We start from the raw sequence: 15,138 nt of genomic DNA, 5'->3' as shown, positions 1-15,138 counted from the left end.
ACTGATATGTAAATCTATCTGATCGCAATTCACAGCAGATTTTGGAGGGAACGGAAACATCACAGCGCATTATGTGAGCAGCAGATTGAAAGACGACCTATAAGATACAACATTGTGTTTTCATTATTTCCCCCATTTCATGCCACTTTTTCACCTCCCCAAATAACCGCAGGAGAATGCATTTTTTTTAAATCCTCATTGTCCATGCTTGATTCCTGGAAATGTCCTACATGCTGGCGGATGTATCTCAGCAGCACTGCAAACCCTCTGTGATTAGAGTCAAAATGTAACTCCCTTCCTGTGCTGGTGACACCAGAACACAAAAAGGGGTCACTGGAAGTGAAGGACACTGACTGCAATACAAATCTGTCAGAGGTTTACCTCGCCACTCCATCGATGACTAGAATAATTTGCTGGAGTCGGGGACTGAACTTGGCCTTGTAGCCCCAGGGCTGTCATGTGCACAGTGAGCGATCGTTCATGGTCGGGACTCCAATCCCAGATTTTGTGGATTTGGCCCGGTGAGAGGTTTGAAATTCCTCATTCTGCGGTGAGAGGATTTCCATCCCGTCACACCCACAGGAGCTCTGGGCTAAATCACGACATGAGAGCGCGCGTGTGTGTGTGTGTGTGTGGTCGATTGGCTTTGTTTTAGGTCAGTGGTCTCCAAACTGCGGCCCAGGGGCCCTTGCTTTTATCTGGCCCTTGGGGCAAAATTTCATTCCGTGACACCAACAGGGGGGCGCAGTTCCTCCCCAGTGACTCCCGGCGGTGGGGGGGCGCAGTTCCTCCCCAGTGACTCCCGGCGGTGGGGGGGCGCAGTTCCTCCCAGTGACTCCCGGCGGTGGGGGGGCGCAGTTCCTCCCCAGTGACTCCCGGCGGTGGGGGGGCGCAGTTCCTCCCCAGTGACTCCCGGCGGTGGGGGGCGCAGTTCCTCCCCAGTGACACCCGGCGGTGGGGGGCGCAGTTCCTCCCCAGTGACACCCGGCGGTGGGGGGCGCAGTTCCTCCCCAGTGACACCCGGCGGTGGGGGCGCAGTTCCTCCCCAGTGACACCCGGCGGTGGGGGCGCAGTTCCTCCCCAGTGACACCCGGCGGTGGGGGCGCAGTTCCTCCCCAGTGACACCCGGCGGTGGGGGCGCAGTTTCCTCCCCAGTGCCACCCGGCGGTGGGGGCGCAGTTCCTCCCAGTGCCACCCGGCGGTGGGGGCGCAGTTCCTCCCAGTGCCACCCGGCGGTGGGGGCGCAGTTCCTCCCCAGTGCCACCCGGCGGTGGGGGGCGCAGTTCCTCCCCAGTGCCACCCGGCGGTGGGGGCCGCAGTTCCTCCCCAGTGCCACCCGGCGGTGGGGGCGCAGTTCCTCCCCAGTGCCACCCGGCGGTGGGGGCGCAGTTCCTCCCCAGTGCCACCCGGCGGTGGGGGCGCAGTTCCTCCCCAGTGACACCTGGCGTGGGGGGGGGCGCAGTTCCTCCCAGTAGCCACAGTCTGGCGTCCCTAAAGTTTGAAGGACAGTAAACTGGCCCCTTGCTTAGAAAGTTTGGAGACCCTGGTTTAAGTGGTTCATTAATGATTGATTGAGGATAAATTCCATCACACTGGGAATAAGAAGTCCTGGGGGTCAATGGGTCAATCGGGGCATTTCAATGAATTGAAAATTCAATCATTTCAGATATGAAGAGTTTGCCTGTGGCAGGTCATGTGACAATGAGGGACCTGAACCCACATTGGGCCCGGATTATCGGCATGGACTGTTTTTTGTGCGACCTCCTCGGGTGTCCTGCAGGCAGAACAGACCTGTCCATGCGTGTTGGAGGTCAGAGGACAGAGCAAATATCCTCTATTGTCCCCAACTGTGTGTGTGTGAAGGAATGTCCCCTCCTCGTCACATTAATCACCTTCCTTAGCTGCACTTTCACCGGCATGTGACTGGCTGTGTGTGTACACATGCCGAGGACACTGGAGAACTCTGCTCCTTGGGATTCTCGGCTTTTTACTTTCTGGGCACATTTTACGTTTGCTGACACATATTTACATTGTCACGTACACACGACTTTTCACACTTATTGGCCTGTGATGAGGTCTGGCGGCCAGATGTCGGCTCCTGACTCACCGCGCAGATAAAAAAAACGCTGTACTGTCTTCTCCTGGAAAGTGAATGCCCAGCGTGCTGGAAAATCCCAGACTGGCCTTGCCTTCTGCGTAGATCAGTTCTACGTTATTAACATTAAAGAGAGCAGGTGGGGTGCTGTTCTTCTATAGATCCTAAATCTAACATTCAGTGACCCGGGACAGGATGTGGGGGTGACATGGCCGGGGATTCCCTGTGCATTCAGGAAGTAGACAGTCCACTCTAGAAAGCGGCACACACTATAGTTTGGGGGTACTTGTGTGAGAAGTCGGTTTTATGCCAGCTGCCATTTTAGTGGGTGAACGCCTGAGATTTTTCCCACCCGAAATGGTTTAAGATCATTTGGATGACGTGCCACCGAAGGATCCCTGCCCCTCTGGCGTATTGGCCTTTTGTTTTCTTCCCTGTCTGTACTGCCCCCTGCAGGTTGCCCTTCTGTATAGTCTGGTATATTGCCCCCCTATTCTCTTCTGTCTGTACTGCCCTCTGCTGGTTTCTTTTATGTATATATTTCCTTTTGTTATTCTCCTCTGTCTATATTGCCCCCCTACAACTGCCCTTCTGTATATTGATATTTCTTTTGTTATTCTCATCTGTCTGTACTGCCCTCTGCAGGTGCCGCTCTATATAATCTGATTGTTGTACTGCCCCCTGCAGGAGCCCCCTTTTGTATAATCTGATTGGAATATCGCCCCCAGCAGGTGCCCCTCTGTATATTGATATATTTCCTTTTGTTATTCTCACCCGTCTGTACTGCCCCCTGTATAATCTGGTTGCAATATTGCCCCCACGATTCTTCTCTCTGTGCTACCGCCAGCAGGTGCCCCTCTGTATATTGTTTTATCACCTTTATGTATTCTCCTCTGTCTGTATTGCCCCCTGAAAGGTTTCCCTCTGTATATTAATATATATCATTCTTTGCTATGCTCCTTTATCTATATTGCCCCCCCCCAGTAGGTGCCCCTCTGCATATTGGTATATTGCCCTTTTTGTTTTTTCTCCTCTGTACTGCCCCCTGCAGGTCCCCTCTGTATATCTTAATTGGCGTATTGCCCCTTCTAGTCTCCTCTGTCGGTACTGCTCCATGCAGGAGACCATCTGTATATTGCCCTTTTTTTTTCTCATTTGTCTATACTGCCCCCTGCAGGTGCCCCTCTTTATAGTCATATTGGTATTTTGCCGCTACTATTTTCCTCTGTACTGTCATCTGCTGGTTTCTCTATGTATATTAATGGATTTCCATTTGTTGTTCTCCCCTGTTTATATTGCCCCTCTTTATAATCTTATTGGTATTTTGCCCCTACTATTTTCCTCTGTCTGTACTGTCCTCTGCTGGTTTTTTGATGTATAATTTCCTTTTTGTTATTCTCCCCTGTCTATATTGCCCCCAGCAGGTGCCCCTCTGTATATTGTTTTATCACCTTTTTGTATTCTCCTCTGTCTGTATTGCCCCTGAAAGGTTTCCCTCTGTATATTAATATATATCATTTTTTGCTATGCTCCTTTGTCTATATTGCCCCCCAGTAGGCGCCCCTCTGCATATTGTTATATTGCCGTTTTTTTCCCTCTGTACTGCCCCTTGCAGGTCCCCCTCTGTATATCCTAATTGGCGTATTACCCCTTCTAGTCTCCTCTGTCTGCACTGCTCCATGCAAGAGACCATCTGTATATATTGCTCTTTGTTTTCTCGTTTGTCTATACCGCCCCCTGCAGGTGCCCCTGTTTTATAATCTTATTGGTATTTTGCCCCTACTATTCTCTCTGTACTGTCCTCTGCTGGTTTCTCAATGTATAATTTCCTTTTTTGTTATTCTCCCCTGTCTGTCTATATTGCCCCCTGCAGGAGCCCCTCTGTATAATCAAATTGAACTATTACCCCCACTATTCTCCTCTGCGCTGCCACCAGGAGGAGCTCCTCTGTATATTGGTTTATCAACCTTTTTGTAATAGTCTCTGTACTGCCCCCTGCAGGTTTCCTTCTGTACATTGATTTCTCTGTGTTCTCCTTCTTGTTTATGTTGCCCCCAGTAGGTGCCCCTCTGTATATTGTCCTTTTTTGTTTTGTTTTTTGTCTGTACTGCCCCTTTGCGAATTCCCCTCTATAGTCTGGTGTATTGCCCCAACTATTTTCCTCTGTCTGTGTTGCCCCCTGCAGAAGCTGTTTTTTTTTTTTGGGGGGGGGGGGGGGGCGCATTTATCTCATGTCCCCAGATAAAACTCCAGGTGGCATTCTATTGGCTGTGATGTATTGCGCAGGTTGGCGCCCATACGTAGACAGATGATTCATCAACTGAACAAAGTACCAAGCGGGCAGGTGGGGGGGGGGGGCGACATCTTGCTTGTTCCCATTCTGGGTTTGTGACTGGTTCTCTTTCTGAATGTCTGTGATTCCATGCCTTATGGCCGGTCAGTGGTTTCAGCTGGGTGTTCTGGGACCTGTAGTTCTTCTGTTGGGTTTAGTGCAGAGAATTTCCTTAATCTCATGTTGTGTCCAGATGGGAATCCTCCGCTCGTCCCCTTCCAGCGCGTTTCTCTCCACGTGTCCAAAAGCCCATTCCAAGCCGCCAGATCACATCGGTGGTGTGCCCCTGAACCAGGCAGAGCGACCCCTGAAAATGTTCAGAAAATATTCAATCGTAATTCAAAGCGTCATGGCGGAGCTTGCTGACATTTGACGGACGCCCTCTGGTCAGACTTCCAGCAATCCCGCATAGACCAGGCCTTGGTGCGAGCCTTCTGCTTTCCGCTTCAGACAGGAGGTCTTCCATATACCGTGCAGGAATCCGGGTTATGTCATATCGCTCGTTCTGTGCCAATAATACTCAAGGTCAGACAAGACGAGATAAGATTTGGATCTTAGGAAGGAAGGATGGGGGGAGGGAGGGTTGGAAACAGCCGAAATTTAATCGTAGTTATCTGTTATTTCTTGTGATGATAAAAACGGTTCTTATCACTTCAACTCTGTTATTGCAGCCGAGCTTCAATTCGCGCCGCAACTCCGCTCTGCTCGGATTACAATTGTTTACATTGCACAGATCTAACCCTAAAGTAGGAGTCTTGTGTTCACGTTAAAGTGGTTCCAAACCTTTTTGTTTTTGATTAAAATGGGAAACCTTTTCATTCTTACCTGCTCTGTGCAGTGTTTTTGCACAGATCAGCCCCGATCCTTCTCTTCTGGGGTCCCCCGCTGGCACTCCAGCCCCCCCCCCTTTGGTGGGTGCCCCAATGGAAAGCTGCTTTCCATAGGGGCACCCATGCGTGCTTTCTCCCAAGTCCCGCCGCTGCGTCTATTGACAGCGGGACCTGTTCCTGGAGTCCAGCGATGTCGGGACCGCAGCTGATGTTTCCATCAGCTGTCCGGTGCTGTCGCCGCCATTGCGGGTAAGGGTACCCAGCAGTGTAGCCTTACGGCTTCACGCCGGGAACCCTACTGCAAATGTGAGAGGCCTCCGCTCTTCTCTCCTACCGGCCCGGCAACAGGGAGAGGAGGAGGAGGGAGCCCCGCGGGGATGTCACGGGCCGCAGCCTAGACTCCCGGAAATGGGAACAGGATACCTGTCAGACAGGTATCCTACCCCACGCCCCACCCCGAAAGGTGCCAATTGTGGCACCGGAGGGGGGAGGAGACAAATGAGAGGAAGTTCCACTTTTTGGTGGAACTCCGCTTTCAGGCTTTAGAACCACTTTAAGCACTCGTTCACACTTAAAAATGTGGCATTTTGGATGCGCTTTTTTAAAGCACTCTGAGACCCTGTTCATGCTGGGCCGCGTTAGTGGTAAAGCAGCGCTGGGCGGGAGCGGGGCGCTTTTTAACTCCAAAGAATGGGTTAGCAAGGGGTTAAAAGCGCCTGAAAAGTGCCGCTGCCGAAACGCTTTGCAGGCACTTTGGCAGCGTTGCCCATTGACTTCAATGGACAACGCTGCCCATTGAAGTGTGTGTGTGTGTGTATATAGGACTTATTTCTTCCTGTCCTGCAAGCGTACCGCTCCAGCGTGAAAGCACTCAGGCTTTCACACTGGGGAGGCTTGAGAGGTGCTATTTTTAGTGCTAAAACGCCTAAAAAAGTGCCTTCAGTGTGAAAGGGGTCTGAGTGCCAATCAAAGCACCTGTTGCTAAATAAGATTGTCACCCTACAGTTCTCTACACATGTTGTGTTTGTTTTGCTTTACTTCAAAAATAATACCCCATGTCCCTTTCTTGGTGATTCATAGCATCTCCAAAGCCTCCATAGAACTCTATGACGATGCTTGCTAACAGCACATGCAGCATTTGAGGGGCTTTCAGTTAGCTTCACTTTGGAGGTATGAGATATTCCAGGATGCCACTGGGAAACCAACAAGCGAACCAGAAATACCTCATCGGTAGTCACTTCCGGTTCATGTGTATATATTCTGGGAGTGTCTGGGGCACATGTCACATCTGGTGTTCAGCAGGAAGGTGAGGGGGGTCCGGACTGGAGCGGAGCAACTAGCAGACGGCACACGTGCTACACAACATGGGAACGCTATATAGCTTAAGGTAAGTGGGGACTGGAGACATAGGACTGAGCAGGCTCAGCTGAGTGGGGTGGGGGGGGGCGGGGGCGCGCGCGCTAATGAGCAGGGGATCTGCTGAGTGGGGGGCACTAATGAGTGGGAATCCGCTGATGAGCGGTGGGGGCGGCTAATGAGCAGGGGATCTGCTGATGAGCGGGGGCGGCTAATGAGCAGGGGATCTGCTGATGAGCGGGGGCGGCTAATGAGCAGGGGATCTGCTGATGAGCGGGGGGGCTAATGAGCAGGGGATCTGCTGATGAGCGAGGGGGGGCTAATGAGCAGGGGATCTGCTGATGAGCGGGGGCGGCTAATGAGCAGGGGATCTGCTGATGAGCGGGGGCGGCTAATGAGCAGGGGATCTGCTGATGAGCGGGGGGGCTAATGAGCAAGGGATCTGCTGATGAGCGGGGGGGCTAATGAGCAGGGGATCTGCTGATGAGCGAGGGGGGGGCTAATGAGCAGGGGATCTGCTGCTGAGCGCGGGGGGGGCTAATGAGCAGGGGATCTGCTGCTGAGCGGGGGGTGCTAATGAGCAGGGGATCTGCTGCTGAGCGGGGGGTGCTAATGAGCAGGGGATCTGCTGAGCGGGGGGTGCTAATGAGCAGGGGATCTGCTGAGCGGGAGGTGCTAATGAGCAGGGGATCTGCTGAGCGAGAGGTGCTAATGAGCAGGGGATCTGCTGAGCAGGGGGGGGTGCTAATAAGCAGGGGATATACTGATGAGTGGGGGGGGCACTAATGAGCAGGGGATCCGCTGAGCGGGGGCGCTAATGAGCGGGGGATCTGCTGAGTGGGGGGGCGCTAATGAGCAGGGGATCTGCTGATGAGCGGGGGGGCTAATGAGCAGGGGATCTGCTGATGAGCGGGGGGGGCTAATGAGCAGGGGATCTGCTGATGAGCGGGGGGGCTAATGAGCAGGGGATCTGCTGATGAGCGGGGGGGCTAATGAGCAGGGGATCTGCTGATGAGCGGGGGGGCTAATGAGCAGGGGATCTGCTGATGAGCGAGGGGGGGCTAATGAGCAGGGGATCTGCTGCTGAGCGAGGGGGGGGGGGGGCTAATGAGCAGGGGATCTGCTGCTGAGCGAGGGGGGGGGGCTAATGAGCAGGGGATCTGCTGCTGAGCGGGGGGTGCTAATGAGCAGGGGATCTGCTGCTGAGCGGGGGTGCTAATGAGCAGGGGATCTGCTGCTGAGCGGGGGGTGCTAATGAGCAGGGGGTGCTAATGAGCAGGGGATCTGCTGAGCGGGTGGTGCTAATGAGCAGGGGATCTGCTGAGCGGGGGGTGCTAATGAGCAGGGGATCTGCTGAGCGGGGGGTGCTAATGAGCAGGGGATCTGCTGAGCGGGGGGTGCTAATGAGCAGGGGATCTGCTGAGCGGGAGGTGCTAATGAGCAGGGGATCTGCTGAGCGGGGGGGGGGTGCTAATAAGCAGGGGATATACTGATGAGTGGGGGGGGCACTAATGAGCAGGGGATCCGCTGAGGGGGGGCGCTAATGAGCGGGGGATTTGCTGAGTGGGGGGGCGCTAATGAGCAGGGGATCCGCTGATGAGCGGGGGGACTAATGAGCGGGGGATGTGCTGAGTGGGTGGGCGCTAATGAGCGGGGGATGTGCTGAGTGAGGGGGCGCTAATGAGCGGGGAATCTGCTGAGTGGGGGGGCGCTAATGAGCGGGGGATCTGCTGAGTGGGGGGGGCGCTAATGAGCGGGGGATCTGCTGAGTGGGGGGGCGCTAATGAGCGGGGGATCTGCTGAGTGGGGGGGCGCTAATGAGCGGGGGATCTGCTGAGTGGGGGGGCGCTAATGAGCGGGGGATCTGCTGAGTGGGGGGGCGCTAATGAGCAGGGGATCTGCTGAGCGGGCAGGGGTTCCGCTAATGAGCAGGGGATCCGCTGATGAGCGGGGGGACTAATGAGCAGGGGATCCGCTGATGAGCGGGGGGGCGCTAATGAGCATGGGATCTGCTGATGAGCGGGGGGGCGCTAATGAGCAGGGAATCTGCTGATGAGCGGGGGGGGCGCAATGAGCAGGGGATCTGCTGATGAGCGGGGCAGGGGGCGCAATGAGCAGGGGATCTGCTGATGAGCGGGGGCGCTAATGACCAGGGGATCTGCTGAGCGGGGGGGGGGTGCCAATAAGCAGGGGATATACTGATGAGTGGGGGGGGCGCTAATGAGCAGGGGATCCGCTGAGCGGGGGGCGCTAATGAGCAGGGGATCTGCTGAGCAGGGGGGCCCGCTAATGAGCAGGGGATCTGCTGAGCAGGGGGGCCCGCTAGTGAGCAGAGGATCTGCTGGATGGGGGGGCGCTTTTGAGCTGAGATTCTACAGGGCCCCTTTAAAACAAATAGAAAATCAACACACAGGGCATTCACTCCATTAAAGCTTCACAGAAGCATCAAACACATCAAAAAATCATGTTGAAGTGGTAGGCGCTTTTAATGTGTGTTTAAAGTCAAAGCAAGTGTGCTCTTTTTCACTGCGGAAGCAGTGAGCAGTTTAGCACAGGAAGGCCGCGGACTTGGGGTGTTGTAGCTTCCCAGAGTGCAGTGCTTACGTGAGCCGTGTAGGGAATTTGCGACGGTTGTGGCTGGCATGGGATGTCGGTTACACTAAATATAACCGGGAGTTATGGGAAAGTAAGAGGAGCCTTCGCTGCAAAAATAGCTGCCCTCCGCCCTCTATTAAACCCGACGCTGAGGCCTCGCCGCACCCTTCTTGCCAATTATAAAATTGAGCTTTTCTCCAGACCCCCCTCTACATATGGCAGTGGTTGGCTGTCTGCGGATTGGATCCCCAAAAAAAATAAATTGTTGTAGGAATTATGCAGGAAATCCAAAGCTGGTACCCGATGGATTGCAGTATACAGCTTTGCGGTGGCGGTGGTTCAGTGAGCAGGTGCGGTGTTCTAGGACAAGCAGTCTGCAGTCTCCCTCATCCCATAAGACATGTCACATCAGCTGACCTGCAGTTTGTATGACTTCAGGTTGCCGGTGATCTTGGTGAGGTATTAAGTTCTATTATGGGCACCTGTTGTGCAACACACTTCCGGGAACGCCAGTGTGTGTATTCTGGTCACGCGACCGATTGTCTCTAATGTCTCGCTGAAAAATTATCAGTAAAACATAAGGCCGGGTTATGTGTACTGTGGTGTTCTTTTGTATTTGTAAGCCCCAAGCTGCAGTCCTGCTGCTGCATGCGACCCTTTGGCACTTTTTTGCTGCCCTCAGGGCCCCTGCAGATACTAATCTGTTTCTCTATTGCCCTGTTATAGCAGTGATTTCTAGCAGTCTTCTGTAATATGTCAGTGACTCTGTCCTGAATTATTTATCCAATCCCCAACAACTCCTACAACATATTCAGTCTCTGGTGATCTTCTCCACCGTGGTCCGCAGTCTCTGGCCATCTTCTCCACCATGGTCCGCAGTCTCTCTCTGGCCATCTTCTCCACCATGGTCCGCAGTCTCTCTCTGGCCATCTTCTCCACCATGGTCCGCAGTCTCTCTCTGGCCATCTTCTCCACCATGGTCCGCAGTCTCTCTCTGGCCATCTTCTCCATCGTTGTCTGCAGTCCCTGGCCATCTTCTCCACCGTGGTCCGCAGTCTCTCTCTGGCCATCTTCTCCACCGTGGTCCGCAGTCTCTCTCTGGCCATCTTCTCCACCGTGGTCTGCAGTCTCTGGCCCATCTTCTCCACCGTGGTCTGCAGTCTCTGGCCCATCTTCTCCACTGTGGTCTGCAGTCTCTGGCCCATCTTCTCCACCGTGGTCTGCAGTCTCTGGCCCATCTTCTCCACCGTGGTCTGCAGCCTCTGGCCCATCTTCTCCACCGTGGTCTGCAGTCTCTGGCTCATCTTCGTGGTCTGCAGTCTCTGGCTCATCTTCGTGGTCTGCAGTCTCTGGCTCATCTTCGTGGTCTGCAGCTCCTGGCCCATCTTCGTGGTCTGCAGCTCCTGGCCCATCTTCGTGGTCTGCAGCTCCTGGCCCATCTTCGTGGTCGGCAGCTCCTGGCCCATCTTCGTGGTCGGCAGCCCCTGGCCCATCTTCGTGGTCGGCAGCCCCTGGCCCATCTTCGTGGTCGGCAGCCCCTGGCCCATCTTCGTGGTCGGCAGCCCCTGGCCCATCTTCGTGGTCGGCAGCCCCTGGCCCATCTTCGTGGTCGGCAGCCCCTGGCCCATCTTCGTGGTCGGCAGCCCCTGGCCCATCTTCGTGGTCGGCAGCCCCTGGCCCATCTTCGTGGTCGGCAGCCCCTGGCCCATCTTCGTGGTCGGCAGCCCCTGGCCCATCTTCGTGGTCGGCAGCCCCTGGCCCATCTTCGTGGTCGGCAGCCCCTGGCCCATCTTCGTGGTCGGCAGCCCCTGGCCCATCTTCGTGGTCGGCAGACCCTGGCCCATCTTCGTGGTCGGCAGACCCTGGCCCATCTTCTCCACCGTGGTCGGCAGCCCCTGGCCCATCTTCTCCACCGTGGTCGGCAGTCTCTGGCCCATCTTCTCCACCGTGGTCCGAATTTTATTTGTGCAGCCCTTTGGGCCCACCATGTCATGAAAGTTGATCACCACTGTTAAGGTAGAGGTGCTGCTGTTGCAGGAAGTTAATGGCCGGATAGAACTGCATTGTGTGTAATGGTTTAGTAATCCGGAGCTCGCAGGAGAAGCTCACGGTCTGAGTCATTTCCTGCTGCAGACTGAACTTCACAGAATTTTCAGTCTTCTCTTGTGTAGAGTGTTCAGAAACAAAGAGCAGACGCTTATGGGAATAAATCTAACTACCGGCGTCCTTTTTGATCAGTGGGCCATCAGTTGATTGGCTTCTTTTCTGTGGATCTTGATTCTTCTCTTTAAAGCTTGTCATAGCTGTTCCTCCGCTGTGCTGGCCGTCTCGCCTACGTCCTTTTCTGTGACGTTAGTCCACCATGTCACATGGATGGAGAGGTGACAGTGAAGTGTTGACTTTCAGGAAATTTAGTCCTCACCACATTCTTACCGTCCCCTCCGGCCTGTGGCAGGGTGTGTGGAGAGTGTCGCTCTCCAGCAGTGAAGGGGTTCATGTATAATGCCGGCGCTCTGGTATTTGCATAGGGGAAGCCTGGGCCTCTGCCATATTCTAAGTAAACATTAATATAGAGAATTTATATTTGCATTCTGCTCTGTATCGGCCTGTGTGCGTGCAAGGCTCTACACCGCCGCGCAGCACTGACAGGCGGAGAATGTCTCCGTTCCTTATTAATAGATTGTCCAATCTGATTGGGATGTGTGTGGAAAGCTTCATCAGTTGAGCAAAGAATAGAAGGCGCTGATGGGAGACCTAGGTAAAAAAGCATAGGGTGCAGCCACCAGTCCTTTGATCCTGTGGGGGAGGGGTCTTGGTACCTATCCCTTCTGCCTATGCAGAAAACTGATGTCCTGCTTTGCATCCAGACCCCCCAACATCTGCCTTTCTGTCTTATACAGTACAGTAGTGTTTAGTCCTCAAGTTTCCTCTGTTCCCTGTATTACAGCATTACAGAGGATCCTGAAAAACGTGCTACTAGCAGCTACTATGGGGGGGCAGAAGACGAACTGTCAAGTCCTGTCTAAAGCAGCCAATCAGAATGTGTTTTATCTAGTTTTCTAATCTGCGTTATGTGACTGATGGGTGAAATCTGATTGGCTGCGCCTCTGTTCCAGCAAACCTTGCTGATTGGATGATACCATCCACTGGTTGGGGGCTGGTACGGGATCGGTGGCTCAAAGCAACTGTATTCTCCCGATTGGTGGCACACGGGCATCTAATCTGCTCCTTGGCTGCAGAAGCCCCAATCTGAGCGAGCTGCAGGTTTCTGAACGCCACATCCAGGCAGCAAGCCACCAACGCCCTCCAGAAAGTACCGCAGCTGTGCTAAAGGCAAGGAGTCCTTCCACTCCCCCTGAATTTTATAAAGTAGCACCCAGAAAGTGCTGAATGTGCTCAATGCCTTCATGTGCGACTGCCATCTCTTGTCTCATGATTCCGATGTGTGGGGCTGGAACCAGAGGGTACTCCGGCTACGTCTTCGATTCCAAGTCAGTCAGAATCTGAGGAATTACGGCAGCCCTTAGAGTATGGGTCTTCAAACTATGGCCCTCCAGTTCAGGAACTACAATTCCCATCAGGCCTAGTCATGTCTGTGAATGTCAGTTTTGCAATGTCTCATGGGATATGTAGTTCTGCAACAGCTGGAGGGCCGTAGTTTGAAGATCCCTGCCTTAGAGTGTATGTATTGGAGCACCTGGATAGAGACGATAAGCAGCAGGATAGCAGTAAACACCAGTCGGGCCGCGATAAAAGAAAGTGAATTGGTTGCTGTGTTGGGTATGAAGTAAGTCGGAGTTCAGTCCCCCTGAATGTGTGGGCGCCATCGAAATGTCAGCGCTGGCTGATCTCTGCCCTCCTTCTATATCTGGATCCTAAACATGTTAGCTTTGAGCACAGTGCAGGTCCCGGCGCCTCGTGACATTCCACCCTGTCTCCGCCACTCTTCATCTTGTAACCCCTCACTGACCTACAATATAATGTCATCACAATGATAGGGAGAGCCATCACACCTGCCTGGACTTGTGTCCGTGTGTGAGACTAGGCTGAGCCAGGTCCGGTCTGTCCTGGGGTAGCGGGCGACTGTGACCTGTCTGTCCTGGCTCCTTTGTCTGGCAGATGGAACCTGATTTTTTTTTTTTTTTTTGCGCCATCTTAAAGCAAATTCTTTACTATAAAAGTGCAGCTAATAAAGTACCACAAAGCAACCTCTAAACCAGCCTTTCTCAACCTTTTTACCCCATTTGGGAACCTTTAAAACTATTTTCAAGTCTTGGAACCCCACTAAATCCTATACAGTGGAGGAAGCATTCCTCTTACGCTGGTGGCCGGTGGGAAGGGTGCCCCTTACGCGGGTGGCCGGTGGGAAGGGTGCCCCTTACGCGGGTGGCCGGTGGGAAGGGTGCCCCTTACGCGGGTGGCCGGTGGGAAGGGTGCTCCTTGGAACAGCTAAAGAAATCATTGGTGTCATGCCGCTGGCCCTGCAAAGTGGCATTGCCTCCAGGCACCTTCATATGTGAGGTCCATTAGCCACAGCTCAAGGATCCACGAACATCCTCTGGGGCAGGGGTAGGCAACCTGGGGCCCTCCAGCTGTTGTGGAACTAAATTTCCTGTAAGGCATTGCAAGGCTGGCAGTTACAATTACTCCCAGAGCCATGATGGGACTTGGAGTTCCTCACCAGCCGGAGGGCCCCAGGTTCCCTACCCCTGCTCTGGAGGAACCCTAGAATTCCACAGAACCCATGTTAACGGCTGGTGTAAATCACAAAAATCGCACAAATTCTCACACTGTGATTTAAATAGTTACTTTCAAAAAGTTCATATTACAATACATAGAAAAGTATCCTTCCGATTTGTTCTATAAAGGCACAGTCCACAAAGTGTAACAATAATCGTCCAACTTCTTTCAAGTGAAGACCAACCGTGTATATGTCTGTGATTTTATTCTCTTCCACCACTGTGATCTATCAGTTCCAATCAGTGTGATTTCCCATGTATTGTGTCCACACAGAGAACTCACCAGACTTGTATGACCTTTCTGATGATCAAATGTCTGCTGCGTTTTATACATTCATTTTATTTCCACCCTGGATCTCCTCTGATCCTGTCTACTTCTATAGCATTCGGTCTTCACCACATTCCACTCAGATCAATGCCATGACAACTCTTCAATAGTGTAAAATTGGTTTTATATCTTATTTAAAAACAAAACCTTATTTCCGCTCACTTGCAATTGTGCTAAAACTGCACCAGCATAAAACACTTTGGGGGAGATTTACTAAAACTGGAGAGTGCAAAATCTGGTGCAGCTGTGCATGGGAGCCAATTGGCTTCCAACTTCAGCTTGTTCAATTAAAGTGTAAGCTCACCTGTTGCTGAAAATCTGTAAGGTGAACTAACACTGGACCCTCTCCTCATCGCACTCAGTCCCGCTAACCTGGAGAGCGACAATCGTCCTTTCTGACACATCGTATCGCTGCTTTACCTGCCAGGAGATCGGGAAGGGGTCATCCCCAAACTGTTCCCACAAAGTTGGGAGCATGAAATTGTCTTGGTATGCTGACGCCTTAAGAGTTCCCTTCACTGGAACTAAGGGGCCAAGCCCAACCCCTGAAAAACAACCCCACACTATAATCCCCCCTCCACCAAATGATCTGGACCAGTGCACTAAGCAAGGTCCATATAGACATGGAGGAACTTGACAGGCCTGCAGAGTCCTGACCTCAACCCTATAGAACACCTTTGGGATGAATTAGAGCGGAGACTGGGAGCCAGTCTTTCTCGTCCAACATCCGTGCCTGACCTCACAAATGCACTTCTGGAAGAATGGTCAAACATTCCCATAGACACACTCCTAAACCTTGTGGATGGCCTTCCCAGAAGAGTTGAAGCTGTTATAGCTGCAAAGGGAGGGCCAACTCAATATTG

At 53.1% G+C, this 15,138-nt stretch overlaps 1 protein-coding gene across 1 annotated transcript in view; it reads left to right on the top strand.

Annotated features, from left to right (window-relative positions):
* Positions 1 to 15,138, top strand: part of DAG1 (dystroglycan 1) — a 115,237-nt gene that overhangs the window by 77,074 nt on the left and 23,025 nt on the right. The gene's annotated exons all lie outside the window — the stretch shown is intronic.

The sequence above is a fragment of the Aquarana catesbeiana genome, linkage group LG07 (assembly GCF_042186555.1).
Source record: "Aquarana catesbeiana isolate 2022-GZ linkage group LG07, ASM4218655v1, whole genome shotgun sequence".
NCBI classification, from domain to species: Eukaryota; Metazoa; Chordata; class Amphibia; order Anura; family Ranidae; genus Aquarana; species Aquarana catesbeiana.
This window is presented reverse-complemented; position numbering and strand designations above follow the sequence as displayed.